General features: G+C 48.9%; 1 protein-coding gene across 4 annotated transcripts in view; it reads right to left on the bottom strand.

The window, feature by feature from the left end:
- The window catches only part of galene, a 568,102-nt gene extending 558,714 nt beyond the window's left edge, over nucleotides 1-9,388 (bottom strand). For 3 of the 4 annotated variants that reach the window (XM_070099987.1, XM_070099989.1, XM_070099990.1), the window contains exon 1: nucleotides 8,978-9,386. The gene's annotated coding sequence lies outside the window, so the exon portion shown is untranslated. Of the gene's footprint in view, nucleotides 1-8,977 lie in introns of all 4 variants that reach the window. The other variant, XM_070099988.1, reaches the window with a different exon arrangement.
- Nucleotides 9,389-15,594: the final 6,206 nt, after the last annotated feature.

Raw genomic sequence — 15,594 nt, 5'->3', positions numbered from 1 at the left:
CACCGGTCACCCTCCACTCAGACCACACCACCGGTCACCCTCCACTCAGACCACATCACCGGTCACCCTCCACTCAGACCACACCACCGGTCACCCTCCACTCAGACCACATCACCGGTCACCCTCCACTCAGACCACATCACCGGTCACCCTCCACTCAGACCACAGCACCGGTTACCCTCCACTCAGTCCACACCACCGGTCACCCTCCACTCAGACCACACCACCAGTCCCCATCCACTCAGACCACACCACCGGTCACCCTCCACTCAGACCACATCACCGGTCATCCTCCACTCAGACCACAGAACAGGTCACCCTCCACTCAGACCACATCACCGGTCACCCTCCACTCAGACCACATCACCGGTCACCCTCCACTCAGACCACAGAACAGGTTACCCTCCACTCAGGCCACATCACCGGTCACCCTCCACTCAGACCACATCACCGGTCACCCTCCACTTATACCACACCACCGGTCACCCTCCACTCAGTCCACACCGCCGGCCACCCTCCACTCAGATCACATCACCGGTCACCCTCCACTCAGACCACATCACCGGTCACCCTCCACTCGGACCACACCACCGGTCACCCTCCACTCAGACCACACCACCGGTCACCCTCCACTCAGACCACACCACCGGTCACCCTCCACTCAGACCACATCACCGGTCACCCTCCACTCAGACCACACCACCGGTCACCCTCCACTCAGACCACACCAACGGTCACCCTCCACTCAGTCCACACCACCGGTCACCCTCCACTCAGACCACACCACCGGTCACCTTCCACTCAAACCACACCCCCGGTCACCCTCCACTCAGACCACACCACCGGTCACCCTCCACTCAGTCCACACCACCGGTCACCTTCCACTCAAACCTCACCACCGGTCACCCTCCACTCAGCCCGCACCATCGGTCACCCTCCATTCAGACCACACCTAAGGTCACACTCCACCAACGTCACACCACCAGTCACCTTCCACTCAGAAAGCACCAGTGGTCACCCTCCATTCAGACCACACCTAAGGTCACACTCCACCAACGTCACACCACCAGTCACCCTCCACTTAGAAAACACCACCGGTCACCCTCCACTTAGAAAACACCACCGGTCACCCTCCATTCAGACCATACCTTAGGTCACACTCCACAAACATCACACCACCAGTCAACCTCCACTCAGAAAACACCAGCGGTCACCTCTACTCAGACCACACAACCGGTCACCGTTCACTCAAACCACACCACCGGTCACCTTACACTCAGACCACACCACCGGTCACCCTCCTCTCAGACCACGCTACCGGTCACCCACCACTCAGACTTCACCTTACACTCAGACCACACCACCGATCACCCTCCATCCAGACCACGCCACCGGTCACCATCCACTCAGACCACAACACCAGTCACCCTCCATTCAGACCACACCACCGGTCACCCTCCATTCAGACCACACCACAGGTCACCCTCCACTCAGACCACACCACCGGTCACCCTCCACTCAGACCACACCACCGGTCACCCTCCACTCAGATCACACCACCGGTCACCCTCCACTCAGATCACACCACCGGTCACCCTCCACTCAGATCACACCACCGGTCACCCTCCATTCAGACCACACCACAGGTCACCCTCCACTCAGACCACACCACAGGTAACCCTCCATTCAGCCCACACCACCGGTCACCCTCCACTCAGATCACACCACCGGTCACCCTCCACTCAGATCACACCACCGGTCACCCTCCACTCAGATCACACCACCGGTCACCCTCCACTCAGATCACACCACCGGTCACCCTCCATTCAGACCACACCACAGGTCACCCTCCACTCAGACCACACCACAGGTAACCCTCCATTCAGCCCACACCACCGGTCACCCTCCACTCAGATCACACCACCGGTCACCCTCCACTCAGATCACACCACCGGTCACCCTCCATTCAGACCACACCACAGGTCACCCTCCACTCAGATCACACCACCGGTCACCCTCCACTCAGATCACACCACCGGTCACCCTCCACTCAGACCACACTACAGGTAACCCTCCATTCAGCCCACACCACCGGTCACCCTCCACTCAGATCACACCACCGGTCACCCTCCACTCAGATCACACCACCGGTCACCCTCCATTCAGACCACACCACCGGTCACCCTCCACTCAGATCACACCACCGGTCACCCTCCACTCAGATCACACCACCGGTCACCCTCCATTCAGACCACACCACCGGTCACCCTCCACTCAGATCACACCACCGGTCACCCTCCACTCAGACCACACCACCGGTCACCCTCCACTCAGATCACACCACCGGTCACCCTCCATTCAGACCACATCACCGGTCACCCTCCATTCAGCCCACACCACCGGTCACCCTCCACTCAGATCACACCACCGGTCACCCTCCACTCAGATCACACCACCGGTCACCCTCCACTCAGATCACACCACCGGTCACCCTCCACTCAGATCACACCACCGGTCACCCTCCACTCAGACCACACCACAGGTAACCCTCCATTCAGCCCACACCACCGGTCACCCTCCACTCAGATCACACCACCGGTCACCCTCCACTCAGATCACACCACCGGTCACCCTCCACTCAGATCACACCACCGGTCACCCTCCACTCAGATCACACCACCGGTCACCCTCCACTCAGACCACACCACCGGTCACCCTCCACTCAGATCACACCACCGGTCACCCTCCACTCAGACCACACCACCGGTCACCCTCCACTCAGACCACACCACCGGTCACCCTCCACTCAGACCACACCACCAGCTTGAACATGTAGATGGAGAGAATCTTCATGTATTTATTGATACATTACCGAAAACATAAGAACATAAGAAAGGAGGAACACTGCAGGAGGCCTGCTGGCCCATACTAGGCAAGTCCTTTATAATTCATCCCACTAACAAAACATTTGCCCAATCCAATTTTCAATGCCACCCAAGAAATAAGCTCTGTTGTGAAAGTCCCACTCAAACCCAACCCCTCCCACTCATTTACTTATCCAACCTAAATTTGAAACTACCCAAAGTCCCAGCCTCAATAACCCAACTAGGTAGACTGTTCCACTCATCAACTACCCTTTTTCCAAACCAATACTTTCCTATGTCCTTTCTAAATCTAAACTTATCTAATTTAAATCCATTACTGAGGGTTCTCTCTTGGAGAGATATCCTCAAGACCTTATTAATATCCCCTTTATTAATACCTATCTTCCACTTATACACTTCGATCAGGTCTCCCCTCATTCTTCGTCTAACAAGTGAATGTAACTTAAGAGTCTTCAATCTTTCTTCATAAGGAAGATTTTTAATGCTATGTATTAATTTAGTCATCCTACGCTGAATGTTTTCTAACGAATTTATGTCCATTTTGTAATACGGAGACCAGAACTGAGCTGCATAATCTAGGTGAGGCCTTACTAATGATGTATAAAGCTGCAGTATGACCTCTGGACTTCTGTTGCTTACACTTCTTGATATAAATCCCAGTAATCTATTTGCCTTATTACGTACCTACTTGGTATAAACCTTGGTAATAAATACCGACAAGTTGGTTTAGAAAGACACGTAAGCAAACACTATAACATATTTATTAGAAAACGTTTCGGTCCTGGGACCTTGATCACTTCTAACATACAGAGGTAGAAAGACATTATATATAGGCGGAGAGTGAGATGTGACGCACGTGACCTGAGGAATGTCATAAGAACATAAGAATGGAGGAACACTGTAGAAGGCCTACTGGCCCATGCTTACGTGTCTTTCTAAACCAACGTACCTACTTCGACTAGTGGATGGTACCACTATAACCCCGCCTCCTCCTGCTTCGCCTCACCTGACTACAGTATATAAGCCACGTCAACGGCCCGATGCTGCATTTTTTGCAAGATTGATGGACTGAACACATCGACTCCAAGCTGAGGGACTGGTTACCTCAAACTCCTCCTCTCCTTACAACCTTCTGATTTGTATTGGACTGATGAAGCCACTGTGTGGCGAAACGTTCCTTAAATAAAGATTCCCATAAGTTACATAAGTTTCTCAGTCTTCAACTTGTCGGTTTAAAACCATTTATCACTTTAGTTCTACATTGACGTTTCGCCACTGGATGGCGAAACGTCTACAATAAAGATACCCAGATGTTGCACATGTGTCTAATTCTTCATCTTGTCAGTATTGTACCATTTATGTATAAGTATTATAAACACTGCAGGAACAAATGTAGAAGTTTCGAAGAGGAAACTGGATGACAATCTCTACCAAATGTCAGATCAACCAGGCTGTGAGGCAGTGTGATACCTCTTGGCTTAGCACCTACGTTGTGATGGTTTTACAGATCAGGCGCCGCAAGCACCAACATACTGGTTTAACAGGTGATGAAGAAGAAAGCCTGGCTGAAGGCAGGTTTCCTTGCTGAGAGGGTCAGTGCAAGCCCTCGAGACCTGTCAGACCTAAATAAACACATTTGACACCAAATTAGTGAGGATGATCAGACCGTGATCCACCACGAGGCCTGGGCTCAGACCGAGCCGCGGGGGGGGGCGTTGACCCCCGAAACCTTCTCTAGGTATACTCCAGGTAACCAGATATATTTTGATCGCTGTATGGTCAAAAAAGGCATCCCATATTGCGTAACTCCAGCCTCTGTACCTCAGTACTCACCGTAAGTATAATGCAGAGAACGATTTAAGTTTCCGGTGCAGTTAAATAATAGTTTTGAAGATTTAAAAGAAATCACATAAAACATTCACAATTTATCACATGGGAAATTAACATACCAATTTCTTCAGTAAAAAGGGAAAACTAAGACGTAAACAACAGAGAAAAACACTAATTCTAATCTTATTCTGAAAAACACGAGTTGTGAAGCTAAGCTGATGAGGAATGTTCTTGTTATCTATGAGATAAGATAAGATTTCGTTCGGATTTTTAACCCCGGAGGGTTAGCCACCCAGGATAACCCAAGAAAGTCAGTGCGTCATCGAGGACTGTCTAACTTATTTCCATTGGGGTCCTTAATCTTGTCCCCCAGGATGCCACCCACACCAGTCGACTAACACCCAGGTACCTATTTGCTGCTAGGTGAACAGGACAACAGGTGTAAAGAAACGTGTCGAAATGTTTCCACCCACCGGGAATCGAACCCGGGCCCTCCGTGTGTGAAGCGGGAGCTTTAGCCACCAGGCCACCGGGCCACCCCATTTATCACCAATACAACAACAAATTAAGTCTAAAGCCGCTCGGAAGTTGCATTATCGAGGAAGAAAATATAACATAAAGTGCGTGGAAAGAATAACATAAAGATAACACAAAGTGCGTGGAAAGAAAGATAGACCCTCTCTCGGACACTGTCTTAAAACGCAGCTTATTACCAGATAATAGAATTAATACCACAGATAATGTATGAAATTTAAGCACGTTATAACTAAGGTTCTAAAATGTTTACAAAAAAATATTCAAGATTTGCTGCAGTTAGACAGTGTAAACCTGCAAAGTTAGTGATGTATATGAGAGAGAATACTAACTACATAAATAGCGTTGAACTGCAGATCAGTGTTAACTAATCTGCTACTTAGGATATAAAACAAGGTCCTCCTCGCTGAATAAGAATGGTGAAAATTCGTTTTGCAGTAACTCCATAAAAATCAGTCTGAACGTCACGAAATGTATATATGCCATTACAATTTAAATATATACTCACAAATTTAGCCTGATGTAAAATAAGTTTGGTGGATTAAACTGAATTATACTACGATAAGTTTAGTAAGTTTATGTGAGGTGTCTTAGTTAGTCTTGGTACAAAGTTCACTGTTTTTATGCTATTTTGTTTAAGAAAAATATACAATAATAAGAGCATAAAAGAAAGTTTTCCAAATAATTATTTATAGGTCAGTTCTGTCTACCAGACCCAGTCTTCTTATTAGCACAACAGTGATGCCTGTATATTGAAAGTGTTAAGGATAGAATTGTTATCCCAACTAGCAGGCTGTGGTACAGGCTGTGGTACAGGCTGTGGTACAGGCTGTGGTACAGCCACTGTGTATAAGTACGTGTTCACCCAGGATGAGTGATGCTACCCAGGGGCTGTGACCGCCCTAGTGTATAACCATGTGTTCACCCAGGATGAGTGATGCTACCCAGGGGTTGTGACCGCCCTAGTGTATAACCATGTGTTTACCCAGGATGAGTGATGCTACCCAGGGGCTGTGACCGCCCTAGTGTATAACCATGTGTTCACCCAGGATGAGTGATGCTACCCAGGGGTTGTGACCGCCCTAGTGTATAACCATGTGTTTACCCAGGATGAGTGATGCTACCCAGGGGCTGTGACCGCCCTAGTGTATAACCATGTGTTCACCCAGGATGAGTGATGCTACCCAGGGGTTGTGACCGCCCTAGTGTACAACCATGTGTTCACCCAGGATGAGTGATGCTACCCAGGGGCTGTGACCGCCCTAGTGTATAACCATGTGTTCACCCAGGATGAGTGATGCTACCCAGGGGCTGTGACCGCCCTAGTGTATAACCATGTGTTCACCCAGGATGAGTGATGCTACCCAGGGGCTGTGACCGCCCTAGTGTACAACCATGTGTTCACCCAGGATGAGTGATGCTACCCAGGGGTTGTGACCGCCCTAGTGTATAACCATGTATTCACCCAGGATGAGTGATGCTACCCAGGGGTTGTGACCGCCCTAGTGTATAACCATGTGTTTACCCAGGATGAGTGATGCTACCCAGGGGCTGTGACCGCCCTAGTGTATAACCATGTGTTTACCCAGGATGAGTGATGCTACCCAGGGGTTGTGACCGCCCTAGTGTATAACCATGTGTTCACCCAGGATGAGTGGTGCTACCCAGGGGCTGTGACCGCCCTAGTGTATAACCATGTGTTCACCCAGGATGAGTGATGCTACCCAGGGGTTGTGACCGCCCAAGTGTATAACCATGTGTTCACCCAGGATGAGTGGTGCTACCCAGGGGTTGTGACCGCCCAAGTGTATAACCATGTGTTCACCCAGGATGAGTGGTGCTACCCAGGGGTTGTGACCGCCCAAGTGTATAACCATGTGTTCACCCAGGATGAGTGATGTTAACCAGGGGTTGTGACCGCCCAAGTGTATAACCATATGTTCACCCAGGATGAGTGATGTTAACCAGGGGTTGTGACCGCCCTAGTGTATAACCATGTGTTCACCCAGGATGAGTGATGTTAACCAGGGGTTGTGACCGCCCTAGTGTATAACCATGTGTTCACCCAGGATGAGTGATGTTAACCAGGGGTTGTGACCGCCCTAGTGTATAACCATGAGTTCACCCAGGATGAGTGATGTTAACCAGGGGTTGTGACCGCCCTAGTGTATAACCATGTGTTCACCCAGGATGAGTGATGTTAACCAGGGGTTGTGACCGCCCTAGTGTATAACCATGTGTTTACCCAGGATGAGTGATGTTAACCAGGGGTTGTGACCGCCCTAGTGTATAACCATGTGTTTACCCAGGATGAGTGATGCTACCCAGGGGTTGTGACCGCCCTAGTGTATAACCATGTGTTCACCCAGGATGAGTGATGCTACCCAGGGGTTGTGACCGCCCTAGTGTATAACCATGTGTTTACCCAGGATGAGTGATGCTACCCAGGGGTTGTGACCGCCCTAGTGTATAACCATGTGTTTACCCAGGATGAGTGATGTTAACCAGGGGTTGTGACCGCCCTAGTGTATAACCATGTGTTTACCCAGGATGAGTGATGTTAACCAGGGGTTGTGACCGCCCTAGTGTATAACCATGTGTTTACCCAGGATGAGTGATGCTACCCAGGGGTTGTGACCGCCGTAGTGTATAACCATGTGTTCACCCAGGATGAGTGATGCTACCCAGGGGCTGTGACCGCCCTAGTGTATAACCATGTGTTCACCCAGGATGAGTGATGCTACCCAGGGGTTGTGACCGCCGTAGTGTATAACCATGTGTTCACCTAGGATGAGTGATGCTACCCAGGGGTTGTGACCGCCCTAGTGTATAACCATGTGTTCACCCAGGATGAGTGATGCTACCCAGGGGTTGTGACCGCCGTAGTGTATAACCATGTGTTCACCTAGGATGAGTGATGCTACCCAGGGGTTGTGACCGCCCTAGTGTATAACCATGTGTTCACCCAGGATGAGTGATGTTAACCAGGGGTTGTGACCGCCCAAGTGTCGTTGTGTCTATCTCACTGCTGTAAAATTAACTACCGGAAATTACCATTTTCCTTGTATTTTCAATAATAAAAATATAAGTAGGTAAGATCGACTACTCTTTCCAAACCAATATTTTCCTATATGCGTTCTAAATCTAATTTTTTTCCAATTTGAATCCATTATTTTGAGTTCTTTCTTGAAGAGACATCCTCAAGACCTTATTTATATCTCCCTAATTATATCTAAATTGTCTGTTTGTGTGTGATTCTTTGTAATTCTTGCTCATTGTGAGTTGGAATAATGTTAGTTGAGTGTGTTCCTGAGTATCGCTCCGGGTGTCGCAGTACCTCTCTAGGAGGAACTTGTCATCAATTTGTTGAGCAGAGATGGGCAGCCCCTACCCTTCCTTCCTCCCTCCCAGCAGGTGTCTTCCTACCTTCTCGGTGATACTACCACAACATCACGTCACTCAGATGATGGAACCAGCTCGGGTAACTCAGTGATCGCTGCTACTGTGACCCGCCACAGTGCCGGCATCACTCAACGGGTCATCTTTATACAGTAGACTTTTTTTCTTAACAAATAAGCTTACAACACAACACATTGTTCAACATACTTGTACTTCTCTATTGTGTTCAGTGTCATATATAAAATATCTACTGACACATATATTTACAATAATATTACAAAACACTTATATAAATTAATATTTTTCCATAATCCGCCCTAAATACGCACCTTCACTTTGGCAAAACCACACCGATTATGATATACTGTTATTTACATGCTTTGAACTTTCTTCATTCTGGAGGCTTTGTAGGAAACATTTGTACAGTGGAGTGAGCACCAGGCATAATACCGCCTCATTGAACCGTGTGCACAATCACGAACACTTGAGCAACCTCACCACAGCACCATGCAAATCTATCACCGCGAATCACGGACACGACACAATCGGTCACCGCCAGCTCGGAACACGACTGAAGGCAGTCATGGACGCAGCGCGACCGGTCACCGCTAGGCAGGAGCAAGACTGAGGCCAAGTCACGGACATGAGGTGAAAACCCGCGTGGCTACGACGGCACAGCTGGGCATGGCAGCCAACACACACCCGCGCCCTGCCCCACTTGCCAGCTACTGTGATGATGTGCCAACCTGCCCACCCTGCCCCTCCACCCTCTACCCACCCTTACCCGAAACAAAATTTCCCCACTACCCATATATACCACTCTTGATCCCAAAACCCTCCTCCACATCCGTGATCCACAACACCCCTCATCTTTCATGCACATCTCTGTAAGGTTAACTAATATTCTTTCTCTCCTGAGTCTCTAAACTGGTATCTTGTGAGAAATTCACTGTTTTCTACATCCTCACTCACCCTTTCTTATGTTTTCTTCTTATGTTTACACTCGTAAGGAACAAATACTTAAAGGCAGTGTCCGATCAACCAGGCTGTGGTTCATACATGGTATTGCGTGCGGCCAGTAGAAACAGCTTGGTTGATCAGGTCCTGAGCCACCACTAGGCCTGGTCAAGGACGGCCGCGGGGAGGGGGTCGACCCTAGGAACGACCTCCAGGTTGGGGCACTGAGCTGTGTTTCAAGACTTCCCATCTTTCATCTATCGACAACATTAGCCTAACTTTTGCTCAGTTCGTGTCGTCTGGGAATTTGTTTTTAATCAATGACTAATGTGAGTGATTTTCATTATGTATTACCCTCGCTTAATATCCGTAGAGTAGAAACTCGTGAGTGGTATCCCTTATGCTTCATTACACTCTTTCGTAATAAATTGAGAGGAATGAATCTTAGCCTGCACAAATACCCTAAACATATATTTACATTCATATATACCTCTAAATTATGATATTCGAGAAATTTATAACCTAAACGTAAGATTAATGCGTAATTCGTAGTTTAGTTCAAGTCAGAGACAGTAAATGTACCTACCGTTTTGTTTTAAAGATAGCAATAACAAGTTGCCTGATCAACCTTCTGGTAAATGGCCAGACTGGACTGTGACGGCCACCTACACCCTGGTAATCCACCACACGACGCAACACAAGTATCACACTGTGACAGCCACCTACACCCTGGTAATTCACCACACGACGCAACACAAGTATCACACTGTGACAGCCACCTACACCCTGGTAATTCACCACGCGACGCAACACAAGTATCACACTGTGACAGCCACCTACACCCTGGTAATCCACCACACGACGCAACACAAGTATCACACTGTGACGGCCATCTACACCCTGGTAACCCACCACACGACGCAACACAAGTATCACACTGTGACAGCCACCTACACCCTGGTAATCCACCACACGACGCAACACAAGTATCACACTGTGAGAGCCACCTACACCCTGGTAATTCACCACGCGACGCAACACAAGTATCACACTGTGACAGCCACCTACACCCTGGTAATCCACCACACGACGCAACACAAGTATCACACTGTGACAGCCACCTACACCCTGGTAATCCACCACACGACGCAACACAAGTATCACACTGTGACAGCCACCTACACCCTGGTAATCCACCACACGACGCAACACAAGTATCACACTGTGACAGCCACCTACACCCTGGTAACCCACCACACGACGCAACACAAGTATCACACTGTGACAGCCACCTACACCCTGGTAATCCACCACACGACGCAACACAAGTATCACACTGTGACAGCCACCTACACCCTGGTAATCCACCACACGAGGCAACACAAGTATCTACACTGTGTATCACACAGCCACCTACACCCTGGTAATCCACCACACGACGCAACACAAGTATCACACTGTGACGGCCACCTACACCCTGGTAATCCACCACACGACAGCAACACACGAGCAACACAAGTATCACACTGACAGTGACGACGCAAGTATCACACTACACCTACACTGGTAATCCACCACACGACGCAACACAAGAATCACACTGTGACAGCCACCTACACCCTGGTAATCCACCACACGACGCAACACAAGTATCACACTGTGACAGCCACCTACACCCTGGTAATCCACCACACGACGCAACACAAGAATCACACTGTGACAGCCACCTACACCCTAGTAATCCACCACACGGCGCAACACAAGAATCACACTGTGACAGCCACCTACACCCTGGTAATCCACCACACGACGCAACACAAGAATCACACTGTGACAGCCACCTACACCCTGGTAATCCACCACACGACGCAACACAAGTATCACACTGTGACAGCCACCTACACCCTGGTAATCCACCACACGACGCAACACAAGAATCACACTGTGACAGCCACCTACACCCTGGTAATCCACCACACGACGCAACACAAGTATCACACTGTGACAGCCACCTACACCCTGGTAATCCACCACACGGCGCAACACAAGAATCACACTGTGACAGCCACCTACACCCTGGTAATCCACCACACGACGCAACACAAGAATCACACTGTGACAGCCACCTACACCCTGGTAATCCACCACACGACGCAACACAAGTATCACACTGTGACAGCCACCTACACCCTGGTAATCCACCACACGACGCAACACAAGTATCACACTGTGACAGCCACCTACACCCTGGTAATCCACCACACGACGCAACACAAGTATCACACTGTGACAGCCACCTACACCCTGGTAATCCACCACACGACGCAACACAAGTATCACACTGTGACAGCCATCTACACCCTGGTAATCCACCACACGACGCAACACAAGTATCACACTGTGACAGCCACCTACACCCTGGTAATCCACCACACGACGCAACACAAGTATCACACTGTGACAGCCACCTACACCCTGGTAATCCACCACACGAGGCAACACAAGTATCACACTGTGACAGCCACCTACACCCTGGTAATCCACCACACGACGCAACACAAGTATCACACTGTGACGGCCACCTACACCCTGGTAATCCACCACACGACGCAACACAAGAACCACACTGTGACGGCCACCTACAAACTGGTAATCCACCACACGACGCAACACAAGAATCACACTGTGACATCCACCTACACCCTGGTAATCCACCACACGACGCAACACAAGTATCACACTTAAGAAACGTTGTTCTGAGTCGCTTCAGATTTGTGCAGTTAGTCTGGTGAAATTAAATGTGGTGATATCCATTCTCTTTATCGAATTCATAGTTTTATCCAGTTTGGCCGCTTCTAGAAGTGCCTCCATATCCTTGGAGAGCTCTTGCTCCAATGAATTGAGCCACCTTCTCCTTCCTTGGATCAAACCTAAATATCTCCCATTCACACGTCGTTGTATCTCCATATGGTTTAATTCTTCTCAGTGAATATGTACCCTAAATTATTATCATGGGAGAGCGCTAAACCTTCAAGGATCATACAATGCATGGAGAATGGGACTCTTTAAGGCTTGATCCAAGGAGAGAATAAGCCAAACTCATTCCATCAAGAGCCACTCACCGACACCAAGGAACTTCTAATGAAAGATTGAGCGGAATATTATCCTGCACCGCCAGTCTCCTCGTCAACCACAATGTTTGTTCTCCACCAGTGTCTCCTACACTCCAGAACCACCACTACATAACACCAGTGTCTCCTACGCTCTAGAACCACCACTACATAACACCAGTGTCTCCTACACTCCAGAACCACCACTACATAACACCAGTGTCTCCTACACTCCAGAACCACCACTACATAACACCAGTGTCTCCTACACTCTAGAACCACCACATAACACCAGTGTCTCCTACACTCCAGAACCACCACCACATAACACCAGTGTCTCCTACACTCTAGAACCACCACATAACACCAGTGTCTCCTACACTCCAGAACCACCACTACATAACACCAGTGTCTCCTACACTCTAGAACCACCACATAACACCAGTGTCTCCTACACTCCAGAACCACCACTACATAACACCAGTGTATCCTACACTCTAGAACCACCACATAACACCAGTGTCTCCTACACTCCAGAACCACCACTACATAACACCAGTGTATCCTACACTCTAGAACCACCACATAACACCAGTGTCTCCTACACTCTAGAACCACCACATAACACCAGTGTCTCCTACACCCCAGAACCACCACTACATAACACCAGTGTCTCCTACACTCTAGAACCACCACATAACACCAGTGTCTCCTACACTCCAGAACCACCACTACATAACACCAGTGTCTCCTACACTCCAGAACCACCACTACATAACACCAGTGTATCCTACAGTCTAGAACCACCACATAACACCAGTGTCTCCTACACTCCAGAACCACCACTACATAACACCAGTGTATCCTACACTCTAGAACCACCACATAACACCAGTGTCTCCTACACTCTAGAACCACCACATAACACCAGTGTCTCCTACACTCCAGAACCACCACTACATAACACCAGTGTCTCCTACACTCTAGAACCACCACATAACACCAGTGTCTCCTACACTCCAGAACCACCACTACATAACACCAGTGTCTCCTACACTCCAGAACCACCACTACATAACACCAGTGTCTCCTACACTCCAGAACCACCACTACATAACACCAGTGTCTCCTACACTCCAGAACCACCACTACATAACACCAGTGTCTCCTACACTCTAGAACCACCACATAACACCAGGGTCTCCTACACTCCAGAACCACCACTACATAACACCAGAGTCTCCTACACTCTAGAACCACCACATAACACCAGTGTCTCCTACACTCCAGAACCACCACTACATAACACCAGAGTCTCCTACACTCTAGAACCACCACATAACACCAGTGTCTCCTACACTCCAGAACCACCACTACATAACACCAGTGTCTCCTACACTCCAGAACCACCACTACAGAACACCAGAGTCTCCTACACTCTAGAACCACCACATAACACCAGTGTCTCCTACACTCCAGAACCACCACTACATAACACCAGTGTCTCCTACACCCTAGAACCACCACTACATAACACCAGTCTCCTACACTCTAGAACCACCACATAACACCAGTGTCTCCTACACTCCAGAACCACCACTACATAACACCAGTGTCTCCTACACTCCAGAACCACCACTACATAACACCAGTGTCTCCTACACTCCAGAACTACCACTACATAACACCAGAGTCTCCTACACTACACTCTAGAGCCACCACATAACACCAGTGTCTCCTACACTCCAGAATCACCACTACATAACACCAGTGTCTCCTACACTCCAGAACCACCACTACATAACACCAGTGTCTCCTACACTCCAGAACCACCACTACATAACACCAGCCTCCTACACTCTAAAACCACCACTTAACACCAGTGTCTCCTACACCCTAGAACCACCACTACATAACACGAGTGTCTCCTACACTCCAGAACCACCACTACATAACACCAGAGTCTCCTACACTACACTCTAGAACCACCACATAACACCAGTATCTCCTACACTCCAGAATCACCACTACATAACACCAGAGTCTCCTACACTCCAGAACCACCACTACATAACACCAGAGTCTCCTACACTCTAGAACCACCACATAACACCAGTGTCTCCTACACTCCAGAACCACCACTACATAACACCAGTGTCTCCTACACTCCAGAACCACCACTACATAACACAAGTGTCTCCTACACTCCAGAACCACCACTACATAACACCAGAGTCTCCTACACTCTAGAACCACCACATAACACCAGTGTCTCCTACACTCCAGAACCACCATTACATAACACCAGTGTCTCCTACACCCCAGAACCACCACTACATAACACCAGAGTCTCCTGCACTCTAGAACCACCACATAACACCAGTGTCTCCTACACTCCATAACCACCACTACATAACACCAGAGTCTCCTACACTCTAGAACCACCACATAACACAAGTGTCTCCTACACTCCAGAACCACCACTACATAACACCAGAGTCTCCTACACTCTAGAACCACCACTACAAAACACCAGTGTCTCCTACACTCCAGAACCACCACTACATAACTCCAGGGTCTCCTACACTCCAGAACCACCACTACATAACACCAGTGTCTCCTACATTCCAAAACCACCACTACATAACACCAGAGTCTCCTACACTCTAGAACCACCACATAACACCAGTGTCTCCTACACTCCAGAACCACCACTACATTACACCAGTGTCTCCTATACTCCAGAACCACCACTACATAACACCAGAGTCTCCTACGCTCTAGAACCACCACATAACACCAGTGTCTCCTACACTCTAGAACCACCACTACAAAACACCAGAGTCTCCTCCACTCCAGAACCACTACATAACACCAGT

The sequence above is a fragment of the Cherax quadricarinatus genome, chromosome 71, assembly GCF_038502225.1.
Source record: "Cherax quadricarinatus isolate ZL_2023a chromosome 71, ASM3850222v1, whole genome shotgun sequence".
NCBI lineage: Eukaryota > Metazoa > Arthropoda > Malacostraca > Decapoda > Parastacidae > Cherax > Cherax quadricarinatus.
This window is presented reverse-complemented; position numbering and strand designations above follow the sequence as displayed.